Source organism: Serinus canaria, chromosome 1 (assembly GCF_022539315.1).
Source record: "Serinus canaria isolate serCan28SL12 chromosome 1, serCan2020, whole genome shotgun sequence".
NCBI classification, from domain to species: domain Eukaryota; kingdom Metazoa; phylum Chordata; class Aves; order Passeriformes; family Fringillidae; genus Serinus; species Serinus canaria.
The window spans coordinates 52,765,517-52,783,873 of NC_066313.1; the positions used below are offsets into that span (position 1 = coordinate 52,765,517).

Below are 18,357 nucleotides of genomic sequence, written 5' to 3' on the forward strand. Positions count from 1 at the left end.
GGGAGCTGCTCAGAAGAGCTGTGAATGCTACACAAGACAAGTACAGAAGTTTAAGCAGGGACAAGGCAAAAGCACCTAACACAAAAGAGTGCAGTGTAAGAAACTGGCTTAATGAAATCAATACTAAATGTTTCCAAACAGCATGTTGCTCTTACAGAAGTAACAAACTCAGGGCTTTTCCACGATTTCTTTGTCAGTACTGAAGTTTCATACATGCTTCAAGTAGTATCATATTACAGCTGCCAATTCCCGGCCACTGTAAGGTGTGCTTTCCCAGTGGGTTCACACAGTAGAGCAGGTGTGCATTCCTTCTTCACCTGGGTCTTCACGCAGCTACACTTCCCCAGGAACCACAGGTGGGGCCCATCCTCCAGTCCAGACAACTTCCAGTAAGAAATAAAAGCTTCTCTGAATAGGAGACAACACTTACATTTTGCCAAAGACCAAGGAATGAATTTACAGAACCTTAAGAACCTTAAAACCATCGCCCAATCCTAATGCATTAAATGCATGCCTTCTCCAACATGGAGACAGCAGATGCACTTGAAAAACAAACATCTTTCAAATGGCTGAAGCAAAAAAGCCAATTCCTTCCAATTAGTCAAATCGGCCATCCAGTTCAGAACTTATGAGACAAAAGTGGACAAACAGAAGTGCCCAAGATGTACAAATAGGCTAAAAAGAGGAAAATTCTAGAATATTCCAATGCAGCCCGAGGGTGAAGAGGAAAGAACAAAGAATATACAACAGATGTTAGTAATATCAGTTAATGCACTACTGGAAAAAGCTCAGATAGTGATGCAGCTGGTGTAGAAACGTATTAGAATATAATTACCCAGAGATCCATAAGGTTGTAGATGAGCTATTAAAGTTATGAAGCATGCTGAAGAGTTTTGTATTTGTTTTTAAGAATCAGAACTGAGCAGAAGGATTTTAATTTCTCTCCCTCCCTGTACATTTACCACATTTTCCAGTCAAAGAGTTTCAGATGTGGCAATTACAGTACAACAACTTTAAAAGTTCTGAACAAAATATTTCAATTAATATGCAATTTATTTAAAATATACGCTTTGTTCCTGATAAAGTATTTTTCCTGTTTCAAAAATGTTTTCCTGGGACACTTGATAAAATAGTTTCCAACGGAACAGAGGAGGGTTATTTTTTGTTAGAAGAAGGGTGTTGTGGGGAACATTTTTCTTTCACTAATTTGTCAACTTCCTTTTAAGTATAGTGAAAGTGAAATGGCTTCAGTGCTGGTCATAATACTAAAACTGCAGATAGGCAATACAGGAAAATTATAAAAATAGTATTGTTTCATGAAGTAAATCAACAAAGTCAAAGTCTGACAGTCACTTAAGAGTGAATATATGCTAAAGGTTTTAATAAGCACTGGAAGCTCCTATCAAAAAAAAAAAAGAATCTACAACATTTACCATCAACATGGAAATACTTCAAATGTTGTCACAGATGCTTGTTCAAGGTAATTCTCAAAGACTGAAAAACACGATCCACAACTCTGTTCATACATTACGATCATATCTTACCACCAGAAGATGAGCGCTGAAAGGTGTAAAATTAATGCAGTACTCTTTAGAAGGAAGCACTGGATGCTGAGCAAGTGCAAGTATATGTCAACAGCCAGTTACCAGATCTGACTCACGCCCAAGAGCCACCCCCTGATGTACTCAGAGCAAGAACGGTCAAGCCCCTCAACAACAAACCTTAGCATTGAAGGTTTTTAGTGGGCTATAGTAAATGAATACTTATGTCAAGTTACCTTCATACTCCAGAGTATAAACTGCAATGATTTAGTAACAGTTTCAAATGCAGTTCATGCATTCATGCCATGGGTACTATAACCTATATAAGAATGCATAGAAGATAATTGGAAATACCCCAGCTGTTCAAGTTTAATGCATTTGTATTCATAAGCCAGCAGTTTTTGAATCTGAGCCAAAGAGGCTAAGTTTTTAATAGTAGCTGGTGTAGGAAACTAAACTTTTGAAGGTGAAGACTACATAGAGGAAAACTAGACAGTTATAAACCAGCCATCCGTAAAAGCACAATATGTTCATGGACACTGACTAGCTCAGCTTGCCCAGCACAAGTGCTGAACGCTTCATTATACACAGCAAGACCAGTGCAACGGAAACTACTTCAAAACACCACATTCTGGTTTTAATTCTGGTCTGTTGTTGTTATTATTATGTTATGTATAAAACATCCACAATCCTTATCTGGATGAAGTACATGTAACTTGAAGCTGTTGCCTATGAAGAATTCAGTACTTCCCACTTATTTGCCTGTTCCTTCAAAGAAGTCTAAGCTTTTAGTAAGCGGTAATGCAAACCTAACACAAATTGGAATTATCTGTTAATTTTACTTGGAACTACTTTGATAGTGTGCATTTTACAATCAAAGAGCAAACTGTCAGCAGCCAGGTGCAAACCCATACCTAGTCTTTAGCAGGCACATAAATCCAATGCACTGACACACACAGGGTGACATACTGCGACCTCCTTTGTCTTGGAGAACATCCCCCATTTTAGATACTCATGGGAATTATCCCCAAAAAGAAATTAGGAGAATGAACTGCATACCATATTTTTTACACCACTTGCAAAAAATCGGCATTGCAATTCCACTTTATTTATGCCACACTGATCTAAACTATGTTTTGTTTTACACTCTTGTAAGTCTCAAGAATTTCCTTAAACCCTCCTAGTTTTATACCAGGAAAATTACATTCTTCTAAGCTTCTGCCAGGACTGGATTTCCTTCAGTTTGTTTTCTGAAAATCACATGGCTTCAAAACCAACTTGGCCTTTTCCACTTAACTGTTACTTTTGCCTTCATTTCTGTTTAATAACATGCTTAGTTTTTGAGAAAACAAGCAAATTCAATGCCAAGAATCAAGCTACTTCCTCATTTGTCATTGGCTCCCTTTTCTCAGAGGCTGTGCGTAGCAACGAGAAACTTCCAAAATAATTTTTTGTATGATACCTTGAAGGCAAACTGAAAACATGGATATATTTTTATTAATAAAATAATAAGACCTGCAACTGGTCAGTGAGATAAATTTTTTGCAGAGACAGCGCTGGTATTGGAGCTACAAAGAGTGCATGACTCAAGCAGAATGAGCAGCTTTTAAAGAACTCTTATGAAACAGCTTTTTCCTGTTCATTCTGAAAAATGAAAACTGCTATCCAAATGTAAGGTGACGTAGGATCAATGAGGCTACACGTCTAAGAGACTTTAAAACTTCTCTCCACTGATTATTTTGGAAAAGCTGTAGATCTCTGCTTCCATAAGGAACAGGACAATAACAGAACGTGATAAATCAAGGCAGACATATGAAAACTACTTCCCAAGAGCAAAAATTCACCAAAAAAAGGTCTTTTGAGACCTAACAATCACATTTGAAGGGCATTCTGTTATCAAGAATTTAAACTCCTCTACGTCAGTTCTGCTAAATCATTCTAGCAGATCCCACTTGCACCACTGCAAGCAACTAGTCAACAAAAGTGAGTTAAACTGCAGGACAGACACAGCTTAAAATTAATCATATAAGAATTGGTCAGTTTTAACACAGAAGCTTCCTGACTGACTTTACACAAAAAAATGTGCAAATACACAAGTGAATGTGAAATTTAAGAATAGACAGAGAGGAAGTGCTTGTACCCCATAGGAAAAAAAAAAAAAAAAAGGCACAACAGTCAATCAGGATCTCAACTGAATGCAACTCTTCAAGTCTGAATGTGCTACTCATTCAAGAGTTCTCCAACAGAGAAGTATCTGCAATTACTGAAGGGGAAGACCAGCAAAACAAGAGCAGGTTTCTCACGTGATATTAGCAACCTCTTCTCCCAAGTTCCACACCATCCTCCTAGAAAAGTTTTAGTTAATCAAAACACCATGGGACCAACTAGTTCGATTGCCCAATCAAGTCAAGAGGACAAAGCTGCTCTGAGCTTCCTCTTTTACATATGAAGTTGAAACGCTTAATAGGTGTCAATTTGTTACCAGCAATACAGTCACAAAGTCAGAAACTGATTTGTTTTGAGCTGTATTGCCATGATGTACATACTTAAATGCACTGGGGTACTTTTAAGATCTATTACTTTATTTATGGTAACTTTTCCTCACCATTGAAATGCCACCACTGAGTGGACTGAATAGATAAACTCATATTCTTAAATGGGGGCAGTCAAGTTATTAGCAAGCCTGAACAAATTAAAATGAAATACATTTCAGCTGCATCTATGATTAATCATTTCCAACAGTCACTGCTCACTTCCACACTTCTTTTAGGACCAAGTTAGGACTTCTTTTAGTCCTAACTTGGTACTTCATTTCAATACCTTCAATCCACTTTCATACTAGACTAAATGGGTAAATACTTGTCTTACAGTGTCATCCTCCCAATTTACATTTTTAATAGACTCTACAGGATTTGCAGAGGCATGGTAACTCTTGTGTTTCATCACATTTATTCTTACTGTAGAAAGTCTCCTAACAGTCTATCAATATGTATTTTGAAATATTATTGCATAGTTATAGTCACAGCTCTCTCTCATTGCCAAGCTCAAGGCTTGCTAAGTTCTTTTTTGCTTCAACTTTTTCAAAATCAAAAGCAAATAAGAACTGAGTTTCACAGATTTAAATTCAAGCAAGGTACAAAAAACTCAAAGCAGATTCAAAAAGAACTGTTGTGCAGAACATTCATGCCCTGAATATTCCTTTTCTCTCCCAGTTACAGAATAAAGTTACTACCTATCCATACCTGTCACAGTACAAATCCTTTTGGACCTTGTTGAAGACATTTATTACATCTTAGAAAGTGCTGGGTTCTTCTTATTAATGGCTAATAAAAATTACTTCTACTGGTCAAACTGGGATTGCAAACTTTTAGATAATTTAGACAACTTGCTATGCCCCAAGTCATTCAATATATAGTAAGGTACAATATTTTTCATTGTCTACAAATGCAGAATTTTGCAGTGTATCTTCTCATGTGTCCTAAATGCTTTGGAACTACTCTGGCAGCAAAACTGGGTGGGGAGGGACACCATAGGCATATTCAGTGCTCCTGATTAACTTCTGTGGACTGGTGTTGAGGTGGTGTTTGATGCCTGAGGTACTAAACCAAAAGAGAAGATACCAGTGTTAGCCTAAGTGATGTTCTGACTGCAGAACAGAGCAGAAGCTCCACATATCCTGAAAAAGTAAAAACTTAAAGGGACACAAAAATATAAATTCTATTAAGAACACTGGTAGATATATTGGGAGGTCTGATGAGACTGAGGGCAACAAATGTGCTTGCCTAGACATAAACAGTAAAAATTTACTTGGAGCCATGAACAAAAGAGGGCTAAGCAGGTCCAGTCTAACTCAGTTTGAAATGTGCTGTGAAGACATCACGAATGAGCATGGTGCTGAAGTTTTAATAAAGTATTTAAAAAATATAAGGATATTTCATTCTTGAGCTACTGCAATTCTGAATACAAAAGATTTCTAAAACAATACATCCAAAAAGAGTAATAACACAGTGCTCTACACAACTGTGCCACCAAAGTGAAGAACAACAGTTTCTGCAGCACATGTTGTAACCAAAACAGATTATCAATACAACCAAGAAAAAGTGCATAACCTAACAAGTGAATACATCAAGAGTCCATCATGAAAGGAACAACTAAAAATTCTATTTTACTATTGACAAAAGAGCATAGCAAATGCTATTTTAATTTACATTTCATTAAAGTCATCTAGGACAGGTTAGCAAGAAGTCTGCAGATTTTCAGTGGTTACAGGCTCAAGAGTGTGTCAGCAGCTGGAATAGGACCAGATTTCTGGGGGGGGTAAACAAAATGACTTCGAAAATATTTCTTCCATCTGAAACCAAAAGCAAATTATTGGAACTATTAAAAATGACAACCTACAAGTAACATGTAGTAGTATTAAGTGTTACAAACATTTCCTAAACATCCTGCTACCTCATCAGCTCTACAAAATACAGACCTGAGGATGACAGTCCAAAATACTACTGGACATAAACACAACCATTAAACTCCATGAATAGAGAAGATTAAGAAAAAGGCTGATAGTGTTTTTCTATTGACATCAAGCGAACACCAGCATTAAGAAAGCTCAAAGTTTACTGTATATGGCAAAGAACAAGCAAAAAACCAGTCATTTCTGTAGCTCGGGAAACATTGGCCCCATGAGCAAAATAAACATTGTTCATGTTTGCTGAACAGAAAAAGCAGTGTACTCATTCCAAACTATTATTGCTTTCCTGAGATACAGACAGTATCTTTTAGTTAAACTAAAAACTTGACAGTCCAAGTCAAATCCATTTTTACTGAGATCTGGTCCTACAGGAGAAACATCAGCTCTCAATTCAACTCATGCACTCTAAATTGTGAAGTTGAATTTTACTACAAATTGTCCGGGAATTTCCCCAAGCCAACAGTCTTAAAGAAATCAATGATAAAATATAGAAGTGTTATTGACACCTGTAACAGAGAGAATCCAATTCATATCCTGGATAACAGAAATGCATTGATGGAACATGACACTATCTGTAGACATTTTAGCAGGGATTGAACTAGAAATCCCACAATAATTAGACAGTGGAGGTGAAAAAAAGATACAAAGTTGCTAGAAGATAAGAATTCATGAGGTTCCAGAAGGCACTGACAAGGAGCAGCAATGGTGCAAACAACACCGTCTAGGAAGTAGGCCTGCATCCTCACAAAAACTGTCTTTTCTGGTATCTGTCTGGGAATGAACAAGACTGAATGTTTGCTAGTTCAACCCCCCCAAAAAGGGGGATGAGGTTGGGTTACAGGATTTGCCACTGACAGAGTCGTCAAAAGACAATCAGAACAGCAGCACACACCTTCCCAGCATTCAGTATTTCTAGAGACCAATACATGTACAACAGCATACACTATTGCAGAAGTGACCTGCCAGCAAGGGAAATTGTGGCATTGTCTAAAAGCATTTAGATGTTAAAACCATCTAGGAGAAAGTACTGACAAGGATGAAAATTTGAACCCCTCGTGAAGTCAGGTTTTAAGAGTTTTTCTCAAGCCCTAAGAACACTGCAGAAAAATGTTCAATTAAGCAGTCAAAGCTGCAATAACCATTCTAAAGGATCTCTTTGAGATCTTCAGCAAAATTAATAATCAGCATAACACTGAGATAGCCGAAGGAGGTCCAAATTCAAGTCAAATTAAATGGCCACGAGGCAAAGGTCAACAAAGAAAAGCATCCCAAGATGCACAGGACTAACAGCCCAAAGCAAATGAGTTACTAGTCCAAATCATTATCCAAGTTTTTGCAGTTCCATTACTTCACTGCCTATAAAAAATTTAAAGCTTTTGAGTTTTAAGTTCACAACCTAGTAGAAACTTCAACTTGAAAAAGGTAGAAATGCCATTAATGGACTGAAGTTGGGTAACTAGTACTGGGTGTAATGACCTGACCCTCTTGAAACTCATACACCCAGAGCTTGTCATACAGCAAAAGGCCTCAGAAGTGCTCCATTTGCCCTGAGAAAAACCTGAGACACTCACCTAATTCTGTTTTAATATTATCATCTACAGTAGTCAGCCTGTGACTCTACCCAAATCCGATTGCTCAACCCCTGACCAAGTGAGCTAAGCAACAGATCACTGAGTCCTGGCCTTTTTGAGGACAAGGATCTCTGTCTCTCTTAACCAGGGCTTCATCTGCTAAAAATCAGTGCCCAGTGCCCCCATGGAAGTCATACAGCACATCAACTTCCACCTCCAAAGTCACCAGAAAGTCATTCTGGTGAATGATTTTGAATTAATGTAGTTTGCACAAACAACTCCCAGATTCTATATATGTGTGACAAGATAACTTGTGTACACAGAGTGAGTCTACACACGTACATGTACATGCCAGGTTCCCAAACTTGACCAGCACCCCTCTTGCTCCCTCATGCTTAGTAGAAACACTGGCTGTCAAGAACTCTATCCAATTTGTCAACATTGAGCGTTGGAGATACTCAGCTACTTCTGACTTTTACATGTGTGTACAGCTTTCTCCCTACCTGACAGCTTGCTACTTCCCCATTCATCATGTGATTAAATTTCATAATTATTTGAGGTAATTTCCTTAAAAACCAAAAAGAGGCAGAAAAAAATGTAACTGATCATCCTCTCTGAATTTTAAGGACCACTGACTTGCTGTGACTCACACTATTTCACAACACAGAAAATAAACACATCTACGGATGCAGATTCACATCAGTTAAATTTCTACGCTGTATAAAGCAGAAAGTTTCCCATTGCCATAACAACAAAATAGCTTCTTAAAAGCAGAAAGCTTAGCAGGACTGGCTCCTACAGCTTCTAAGACAGAAGCTGCCAAGTATTCAGCAGCAAAAAATTTAGAGATTTTAAGTCTCCTTGAAAATTTAAGGCATTTCTAATCAGGTATGTATTTGATCAAATGCAGACTGAAATTCTAAAAACAAAGAACATTTCACAGAAATTACTTCGTAACGCGAAATGTTCTAGAATAACACTTGACATACAAGGTGGCTAATAAAATGCCTTTGACAGGGTTAAACAAATGACTAACACGTCTTGAGGTGCCATTTATAACATTTTCTCCCACCAAAGACATTTTCTCTTGTTTCTGCTGCTTAATTTCTTTACTTCGCACAATAAAAATCAGCTGAAAAGTTTCGTTTTTGCTTTTGGTTGGTTTCACTTTCTAAGTTGCCTGGAAGCAACGAAAAGTTTCTGTTTAGCTTGGGCGATATTCAGGGAGGGGGGAATCGGAAGCAAATCTGTCTGAAAGAATAACGCCTCTGCTAGGAGTCGGCAAGATTATTATTACCGTGTTTTCGGGAAGACTGTATTATCTACATAGAGACGCTCAATCCCTTTAGCTGGGCGTTATGAGGGAACCTTTACGGCTTAGGCGGAGAGGAACAACAACAATAACAACAACAACAACGAGAAAGGGGTGTCGAGCACCACCACTGCCGTCTCCTCCCCGCCTGTCACAGCCGGCTCAGCTGTTCTGGTCGCGCTCCGCATCGGCTTCTTTCTCCGGCTCAACCACCGCCTCCTCCCGCGGCCGCCGCGCCGCAGCCCGGCGCTGACAGCGGGCGGATCCCCGCGCCCCGGCCGGCAGAGGCACCTCCGAGCCGCGGAGGGGAGGGAGACACAAAGTTTCTTTCGCGGGGCTCCGTCGGAGGCGCCGGCTCCCGGTCCTGCCCGGCGGGGAGCGCCGCTCCTCAGGCACCGGGGCAGGCAGCGGCGCTGCCCCCGTCCCCTCGCACCCCTCTCACCGCCCCGCGGAGGGGAAGGCGGCGGTTCGCCATCAGCGCCTACTCACCGCCATGGCCCCGCGGCTCTCCCGGCTAACGGTCCGCGCTCCGCCGCCAGCGGGCAGCGGCGCCGAGGCGGGGAGCGCCAGGGGGAGTTCCCGATGGCGCAGCTCGGGTAGGGGCGGCGCTTCCCCCACCCCTTTGCCCGCCCACTCGTGATACCTGCCCTCCGGCCGCCGCCGCTCCGTCGCCTCTTCCTGCCCTCCCCGCAGCTGTCACTGCCCCCCGCTCCCGCCGCCGCCCCCGCCCCACCGCCTTAGCGCTGTCCGCCGCCTCGCCCGGCGGCGCGCGGCCGCCATCTTTGGGGAGAGCTGGGGGGGCCGCGAGGGGGCAGTTGGCTCTGGCGCGCAGTGCGCCTGCGCAGAGCCCTCCCGTGCGGGTGGGCGGGGGCGTCGCCCGCAGAGAGGGGCGGGTACACTGCATGTGGGCGTGGGTTGTGCATGGGGGCGTGGTCTGTGGGAGGGCGTGGTCGGCGGGGAGCGCCAGGGGCGCCGTGGGGTCGGTGTCTGTCGGACCGGGGCCTTGACCTCGGCCTCTACTGGCGTCTGGGGTCAGGGCTTTCTTGTGTAAGCCGTGCTTAGAAATAACAAAAACGTCTCTACATTATCAGCCCTGTGCTCAGCACAAACCCAAAACACAGCCCCCTACCAGCCGCTGTTTAGAAATTTAACTGTATCCCAGCCACACCCAGCACATATTCCACCCCTTATTTCATACTATTTGTACCGTGGCCAGACCTCACACTATTCAATACAACTTCACTATCCACCATAGTACTTCCCATAGTTTGATACAATATGCAGATATCATTCTATTAGTCAATGGACCATCCTTGCAAAATGCCCATAAGATGTCCTTTGAGTTCATGTAGTCCATGACTTTGGGTTCCATCAGTCATGGCAGTCACTTGGGATGGCAGAAGTGTGTTTACTGGAGATACTGGGCACCAAAGCCACCTCACTGGTGCACTTGCACTGCTTCTTGTAAGGCTTCTTCTCCATTGTTTCATGTGGTTTCTGCAGTAATAATTCCTGTAATATGGAACTCGAACCATGGGGTTTGCCCAGGCTGGGCTCTTGCTGGGCAGAGTGAAGGGTAGGAAGGGTTGCCTGTTTCCTATACAGGCATTATCACAGTGAAAGTCAAAGGGTGGAGGCTGAACAGGACAGGACTGTGGGCACCTGAGGTGTCCCCTGCCTGCTGCCCAAGCATGTCGTGTCCAACATCAGAGAGGAAAGGGGAAGAAATGTGCTTTTCCAGGCACTTGTGCAGGGAGGAACTATCTTCCCTCAACACCTGCAATGATCAGCTGGTGTCCTGAATGCTAATTTGTGATTATCCTTTGCTTAATGTTTGTCCTTTCTGCTGTTATGGATCAAAATTATTTTACTACAGTGTTTAGCTTAATGACCTTCTGCAGCAGTGGACCAATCTGAATGAGATGTTTTATAAAGTGGTTTTGTGAATTTGCTTAAAGCTCTCTGTTATTAACTTGCTAAGTTCCTATTTCTCTTGCATTTCAACAGTGTTCATATAATTTTGATAGCTTCACGGCAGGCAGAAGGTAGCTCCTATCAACAAAGGATGCACCAACCAATGTTTGGTCATCACCTGGTTCCTCCCTTTCCCAAATGCAGAATTTTAGTGGTGAATAGCATACTAGACTGTGATATCTCACATCTCAAAAACTAGAGAGACTCAGGACTGATCAATATTTGGATGAGCTACCTCGTTAGATACTGCGGAAAATGCTGCGGGTGATTCATTCAGTGGCATTCTTCTGTCTATGAGTCAGGGCTGAACAAAGGCCACTGCACAGCATTAGTGGGTCCTACCATTCAGGGGCATCAACTGGAGATTTTTGCCAGTTACAGCTGTTGGAAGATCACTGATTTTCCTGCCTTATTCCAGTTTCAGTGTGGCTTTCCAGAACTGGCTTGCAGTTGTGGCGGAATACAGCAAAGGGTTTCCACAGTTCCTTTTGTCATGCACCAATCAGTGGTGGCAGTGGGGCCAAGAACAGCAGTGGCAGCAGTGGCCATGGGCACCACTGTAGGCAGCCACAGATCCTGGCTTTGTGTCAGAGTGTCCAATTTGAACTGATGATGCAGCACTGATTGTACGTGCCCCACTGCTGAGAGCCCTGGGAGGGAATGTCCTTCATTCCTCCTCCTGGCTTCCCAGGGCTGCTTCCCCCACACTTCCCTTGCAGGTAAAATCAAGAAATCTGTGCAGGGTTTAGGGTGAATGGATGCAGACACAGAGCTGGGTCAGGGGATAGATGAGAGTGTTTAGGGTTCTTCTCCCCATCCAAACACTGGTCCTGGTGGTGTGTAAGTTTGCACTGCATGGCATAGTCCTTTACCTTCTCCTTCCTTTTTAGCTCACAGGTGTATAAATAAGTGTATATGAAATTCCATTTTGTGCTGGAAACCTGGTTAAAGTCACCTAGAAATCATTCTGAATAATATTTAAAGTGAGTGCAGGGCATTGGGAACCAGTATAGGGATCTGTCTCTCTTCAGGCTCTTGTGAATAAATGGATTTTTCTAAACCAAAACTAAATTAGATTGGAATTCTTTACAAACCTAAGTAGCCTATATGGTTCTCAGGTACTTCTAGATGATTGACCAAAACTCTTGCTTTCCTCTGCTTCCCAGAAGGATTCATTCAAGACAGAATTTCTTTACAGTAATGTACCAGATACACATCCAAGTGCTAGTGATGTATTGTATTGTAGCTAAAACCACCAGAGGAGAGATGAGGTGACAAATACAAAAATGTATTGCAGAGTACCCTCTTAGCATACAGTTGTGTGTATCATAATGCCCTCCTTCTCTGGCTCTCATTTTTTCAGTCAAACCAAGTTACTCTCTCCAGACAACAGAAGAATTGGTGCTACGACAGTCATTATTTCAGGCTTGCATTGAGTTGTATTTATCCAGCAAAACAGGTAGCAATCTGGTGCTGGGACCAGAACTGAACAACTCATGATAGTTTTAAGACCTACATCACTTGATCCAATCTTCCAATTGTCTCCATCCTTGCAAGGAACCTCATCCCCGGAAACATTTAAGTCTAGGTTGGATGGAGCTCTAATAAGCCTGATCTAGTTGAAGAAGTCCCTGCTCATTGCAGGGGAGTGGACTAGATGTTTAAAGATCCCTTCAAAACCAAGTTATTCTATGAAGCATTCAATAGTGAAATGGGGAAAACCTCCAGTTCTAAAATTAAAATAATGTGGCTTAAGTTGGAGAGTTCAGCCAGTTTCTCACACACAGCATGCACCTCCATAGTGAACAGCTCATTTTCACACTTGGGCTGAATTTATAATCACCTGTAGCAACTCTGCAAGGAAGGACAATGGTGAGCTCTCTCAGTAGTGGCAGTTCTGCTGCTGTCACAGCTTCCTGAGCCTGTAAGGGCAGTGGTGGCCAAATGTAGATCAGCAGACCTGCAGTCAGACTTCACAGTGTCTTTACAAACAGGTTTGTCATCTAAACTTCCCCTGAAAACCCTAGTGGGAACATTTACCCTGATCTCAGAGGCCAGAGGAGAGGAGTTTGGATGGCCTGTGGGCTAGGAAAGCCGTGAGTTCAGAAGCACTGCTGTCTTCTACCAGACAAGTAGCGTCAGTGTAATACACAACAATTAAAGAAATACAGCAGGTGCTTATTTTCTAAAACAGGTAACTAATGTATGACTATAACTCCCTGGAAGTAAACTTGCTGTAGAAAACAGCAAGGTGAATGAGGTTTAATTTTGATGTGTTGGCAAAAAAAAAGCAGAAAATTTTATTATCACAAAATTGAGTTACCGATTCCTCTGTGTCATCGGGCATGCTGTGTCTTCACCTGAGCTGCATGACATTCTTTTATTTGTCCAGATTGCTTTCAAAGAGGCTGCCAATCAGTATGAACTATTTACTGGTTTCTGATTTATACGAAAGGTTTTGAACTGTAAAAAATCCAACTTTAATATCAGAATGTTTCATCAAAATAAAGGTTTGCTGACAGCAGTTTAATGCTAAGCATGATTCACTTAAATGGTAAAATAATTGTTTGTGGGGAAAAGGGAATCTCAGATTTAATTGAAGTGATCAGCTGTGTTTTTTACACAATTTGGTGAATTAGTAGAACTCAAAACACATTGAGGAATGGCATATAATAGGATGTTTATCATGTCTATAACTGGTTTTTGACACTTGTTATAGAGTAAATCTTGTATGCTATATTTTGTCATGCTTTTTTGAAAAAGCTGATGGACACAAATCCACAAGTAATTGTCTTCTTTACCTTCTTTTCAGGACATGGATGGTGAATTAAATAATTCTATGACAGGATTGAGCCAGCTGAAACTTTAAAATGATGATACCAAAATGAAAGGGAGGATTAAATGGATGAAAAATACTAATTCCATCAGAGGCATCAAAATTCAGCCATTCAGCTCCACATTACAGAAGTAACTCCAATACAGAATCAGGAATTTGAGGGAAATTGCAGTTTCTTAACTTCAGAGGTTACCTGGAATCTGCCATTTCCCTCCTACTGATAATTTCATTTTCTGGAAGAAATTAACTTGATTTCAATGGGATTACTCTTAGAACTGGTGTTGAAAAACAAGAACAGGTTTGGAAATTGTGCACTTAAGGTGTTCAAGTGCTAAACCAAACCAAATTCTTTAAGAAAAATTAATGAGTCAATTTTTTTTAATCTTAGTACAATGATTTAGATTTCAAAAGCATTCACTGGAGCACATATGACAGAGCAACCTAATTGTGTGGCACTTGTTTTTCTGGTATGCACGTTTGCCAACAGGAAAAGCAAAATACATACACACAAAGATGAAATACATGATTTAGAATTCAAATTAATTTATCTTACTTTATTAAAATGGAAAAAATATGTGGTGTAAACCTACTTGTTATAATATTACTTTTCAAATTTGAGTCAAAAAACTAAAATTCAAACAGTGAAAAATGCCTCATGGTTATGTAGACCTTGGCATTCTTGCAACTGATCATTTTGTACCTTGCAAATCTTTATTTGTTGAAATAAGCCACTTAGTTGAACTGTGATTTTCCCATCATGAATTAAAGCTATGTTTTCTTAATATTTTTTGCCTTGAAGTGATATTTAAAATAGTGATTGTGGGCACCAACAAAGCAATATTTATTGTCCTCATTACTTTTAGTAAACCCTGATGTTTGTTTTGGCTTTATGAACAGAGGTATTTCTGAACTGTCTGTAGTGATCTCCCAGTTAACAGTTGGCTTGTGATAAATAAAGTTGAATAATCAGTCAGCCCTGGTTGTAATCAAATTGTTTACCAGAAGCATACTTTGAGTTTGTGCTTCTGCTTGCTGTTGGTTGGAAATAAATTTGTAGCTTTCCTTTTCTAACTGTGGTGAAAAGTTAGACATTAAAAGCTCCATTGTATGGAAACAAAGACTTAGAAAACTCAGGTGCAGCATTCAAGTGGATATGTTACTGGACTACATTTATTTAGGGCCTATTTCCTTCTTGAATATTCAGGAATTTCTTACACAAGTTCAGATTTTTCCAGGAGATTTGCTTTTGGGATAAATAATAGCTTTCATCTGATGGACCACTGAGAGTCAAATGTGAATTTCTTTCTTTTGGTGAACTTTGGAGCTGTATCTGGCAGAGTTTAGGAGGGATTGATTGTGCTTAGGACTTTTGACCTAGCTGAGTAGGGAGGAAGTTATCTGTCCTATTTGAGCAGCTATGCTCCTATATTGAGGAGTTCTAAAAAGCACAAGATTTCCATTATCTCATCCTAAAATGCTGGATTTGGGGGTTGTGCTGTGACTCTTTTTTTTCCCCAGCCCTTTGAAATACCAGACTCATGTTGTGCTTGAAAACAAAGAAGTTGAGAAAAGTTTTCATCAACCTCTTCAGATAAGAGTGTATTTCAAGCTTGTTCAATAAAAGATCTTGCACTGCAAGTCCTTGTCTGGCAAGATAACAGCCTGAGTTCAATGTGCTCAGGGAATGCTAATTAGTCTCTTCACTCAGATTTTCCTGGCTTGTTTTTTTTTTTTTTTTTGTTTGTTTGGTTTTTCCCCAAGAAGTCTGAATATTTAGCATGTCACCAACATTATGTGTGGTTTTCCAGAAGAACTTAACTGCTTCATGGTGGCTTGGAGGTTCCTCTCATATTTATTTCAAGTATTTTTCTTCAAAATGAAGCACCCAGATGATGTGAAAGCATAATCTGTGTCTTTAGACAAATGCTGTTCACACCTAAAAACTCCATGACAGTGGAAATCAAGTATACTTCACCAGCTTCAGAATAATGAAGCCATTGAAAAATCTTCAAACCAGGATGAGTACAAAGAACAATCTTGTCTTTTGAAGTTCTGTGCAGTGAAAAGCCCAAGTCATGGTTGATGAGGTGTCTCAGAGATGTTAGCTGTGTCAAGCAACTGGCAATTGGTTCCTGGGACAGGAAACAGCTAAGGCAGCTCAGTGCTACAAGCAATAGAAACTGTCCATATTGTTATTAGGATTGTAGTTTCCTCCTTTTTAGTCATCATATGTTGTAAGTGAATTTGTTTTAGCCCCCAGAAAAAAACATCGTTTGCTTTTATGTGGTCTCTGTTCATTTGGGAAGAATGGTAGTGGTTAATGTGCACACAGTTTCTCAGCAAACTGAAATATTTAGCTGGTCACTTGGGTATTGCAATTGCATTGGCTACAGAAAAGTTTGCAGCATGGCAGGATAAAAAAGGGGAATAACCTTGCCATGAAGGGCTGGTAAAAAGAGCCACCACCCCTGGCTTAGGAGTCTTTGAGACACCAGTTTCTAAAGGATGGGAAAATATTGGTAAGTCTTGCTGTGCAGCTGCCCATTGCATTGCTGCTGGCCATTGCTGGAGGCAGGGCTGCAGCCAGGCTTTTACAAAGAGCTGCTCTTTGCTCTGATCTACTGTGCCTTTTCATCTACATCTGCTTTTGTTTTTTTTTATGTGCAAAATGATTGTAACAAAAAGTAGGCTATCAAGAAATTAAATTACACTGTATTAAACTCTAAGGAAAAGCTATCCCTTGAAATGAGAGGCCCCAGCCAAGGTTTTGTCCAGTGTAGTTGGTGATGAACATTAGTGTATCTGAGGCATGAGCAGAAAACATAAGTACCTGCTATAATCTTAGATTCTTGCCAGGAAAATTTGCTTAATGAAATGAAATCCTTCTGTTTACCTTGAAGCATCTCTTTTGTTCCAGCTGATTTTGTTTTATCTCTGCAAACTATTTTATTCTGCTTTAATTTTCTCCCAAGCAGCCTCTAATCTTTCCATGCACTTCAAGCAGACACAGTAGGTAGTTAAAACTTGTCTGTGTCTGATTTGGAAGGCTTCTTGCAAAACTAAAAGACTCCACTGAACCTCCACTGTAGAAATGTGCAGCTTCTGTTTATTTTTGCATGTTTTCACAAATAGGCAACTGACAAGTGGTTCCTAATAAAATTTTAAGACTAATAAACAAAAAAAAAGAATATAAACAAACAGTCTGAGCTTCTATTAGATATTTTTTTACTTCAGTGTTTTTTGAATCCAAGCAATGGATATGTTCAATGATGGTAACTCAAGCAGATTTCTTGTATGCTAGCTTTCCAAATGATGAGAGCCCTAGAATTCTTGGATCTGTCTTTGGAAACAAGGGTCACACAGCTTGAAATTTCACTGATGGTGTAAAAAAAAGAGCTAACTGTATTCCTTCTTCATTGTCTTTGATCTTGTAGGAATCCCTCCTCATTTATTCCAGGGTAGATGAGCACCACCCCAAAGGCCCTGGCAAGTGAAAAGAGACCAGGGATACAATCTACATGGCATAACCCTCTTGCCTCAGTAGACAACTCTTAAACTCTGTGTTATGCTGGGAAATTCCACCACTGTCTCACCCTCTATTGTGCAAAAAGTACTGGTCCATGTTTGCAGATCAGATTCTCTCTCGGAAAGATGAAACCCAGGATATAGTGAATTTCTCTGTGAGCAGAAGTGCAATTTGAAACTTTTGTCTGAGAAAGAGGCATCAAGTTCCTGAGAAACAGCAGCCATCTTGTACATCTTTTCTTCACAAATATTTTCTTTCTTTTGTAAGTACTTCAGTATTCTGGCCGTTTATTAAAATATAGACAAAGGAATTAAAAAACCATAGGAGCATCATCATTATTATAACATCGCTTAATTAAATCTCCCCCTCTCTGTCTTTCATCAGCTTTTCAATTTAGGTGTAAGTCTGTTCTTCATACCAGTAACTGAAGTGAATGAAGCATGAATGTCACAGTTCAAAAGAAAAACATTTGCTTCAGACCTTTTTTTCATGTAGTGTTTTGGGGTTTCATGTTGCTGAGAACATTCAAGCATGGTCCTTACACAGTACCATTTATTCTGGAGTGAGCAATTTGTTTCATGCAAAATTTGAGATGTCTGGGGAAATGTTAATTTTGGGTTTCCTAGTAAAAGGCATGCAAATTATATGATTTTTTCCCCACTTTAGATTCTAGTCACAGTGCACCCTGTCATTGAAGCCTTGGTTAACTCTTTCCCCTTTTTCCATGCAGGATGCTCACTCTTCACTCTTAGATCAGTCACAGATCCTTTCAATTTGGTACAATTTTTCGTACCTTTGATTTCAACACTAGTCTTCTATTTTCTTTTCAGTGTGGTGCAGCCCACAATTTTTTTTTTTATTTTCAATGGTTTTGACTTGTCTCTGACTTTAGGTGAAAAATGAGTAGAGAACAACTCTGCTGAAATTGTCTGGTGTCAGATATAAATGTCTCTTACAATCTTCCTTTCCACTGGCAATTAGTGATGGAAGGCATAGAGTGATGCAATGCATACATTTTTTGTTGTTGTTGTTGCCTTCCCTGTATATCTGTAGGGATTCAGCTCCTCTGGGACTTTCACTAGTTTAACTTCAATTTAAGATTATTGTCTTTAATTTATTTCTGCTGCTG

General features: G+C 40.4%; 1 protein-coding gene across 2 annotated transcripts in view; it reads right to left on the bottom strand.

Annotated features, from left to right (window-relative positions):
- Positions 1-9,615, bottom strand: part of FNDC3A (fibronectin type III domain containing 3A) — a 109,391-nt gene extending 99,776 nt beyond the window's left edge. The window contains exon 1 of one of the 2 annotated variants that reach the window (XM_050970625.1): positions 9,536-9,615. The gene's annotated coding sequence lies outside the window, so the exon portion shown is untranslated. Of the gene's footprint in view, positions 1-9,381; positions 9,509-9,535 lie in introns of those variants that run through there. The other variant, XM_009102935.4, reaches the window with a different exon arrangement.
- Positions 9,616-18,357: the final 8,742 nt, after the last annotated feature.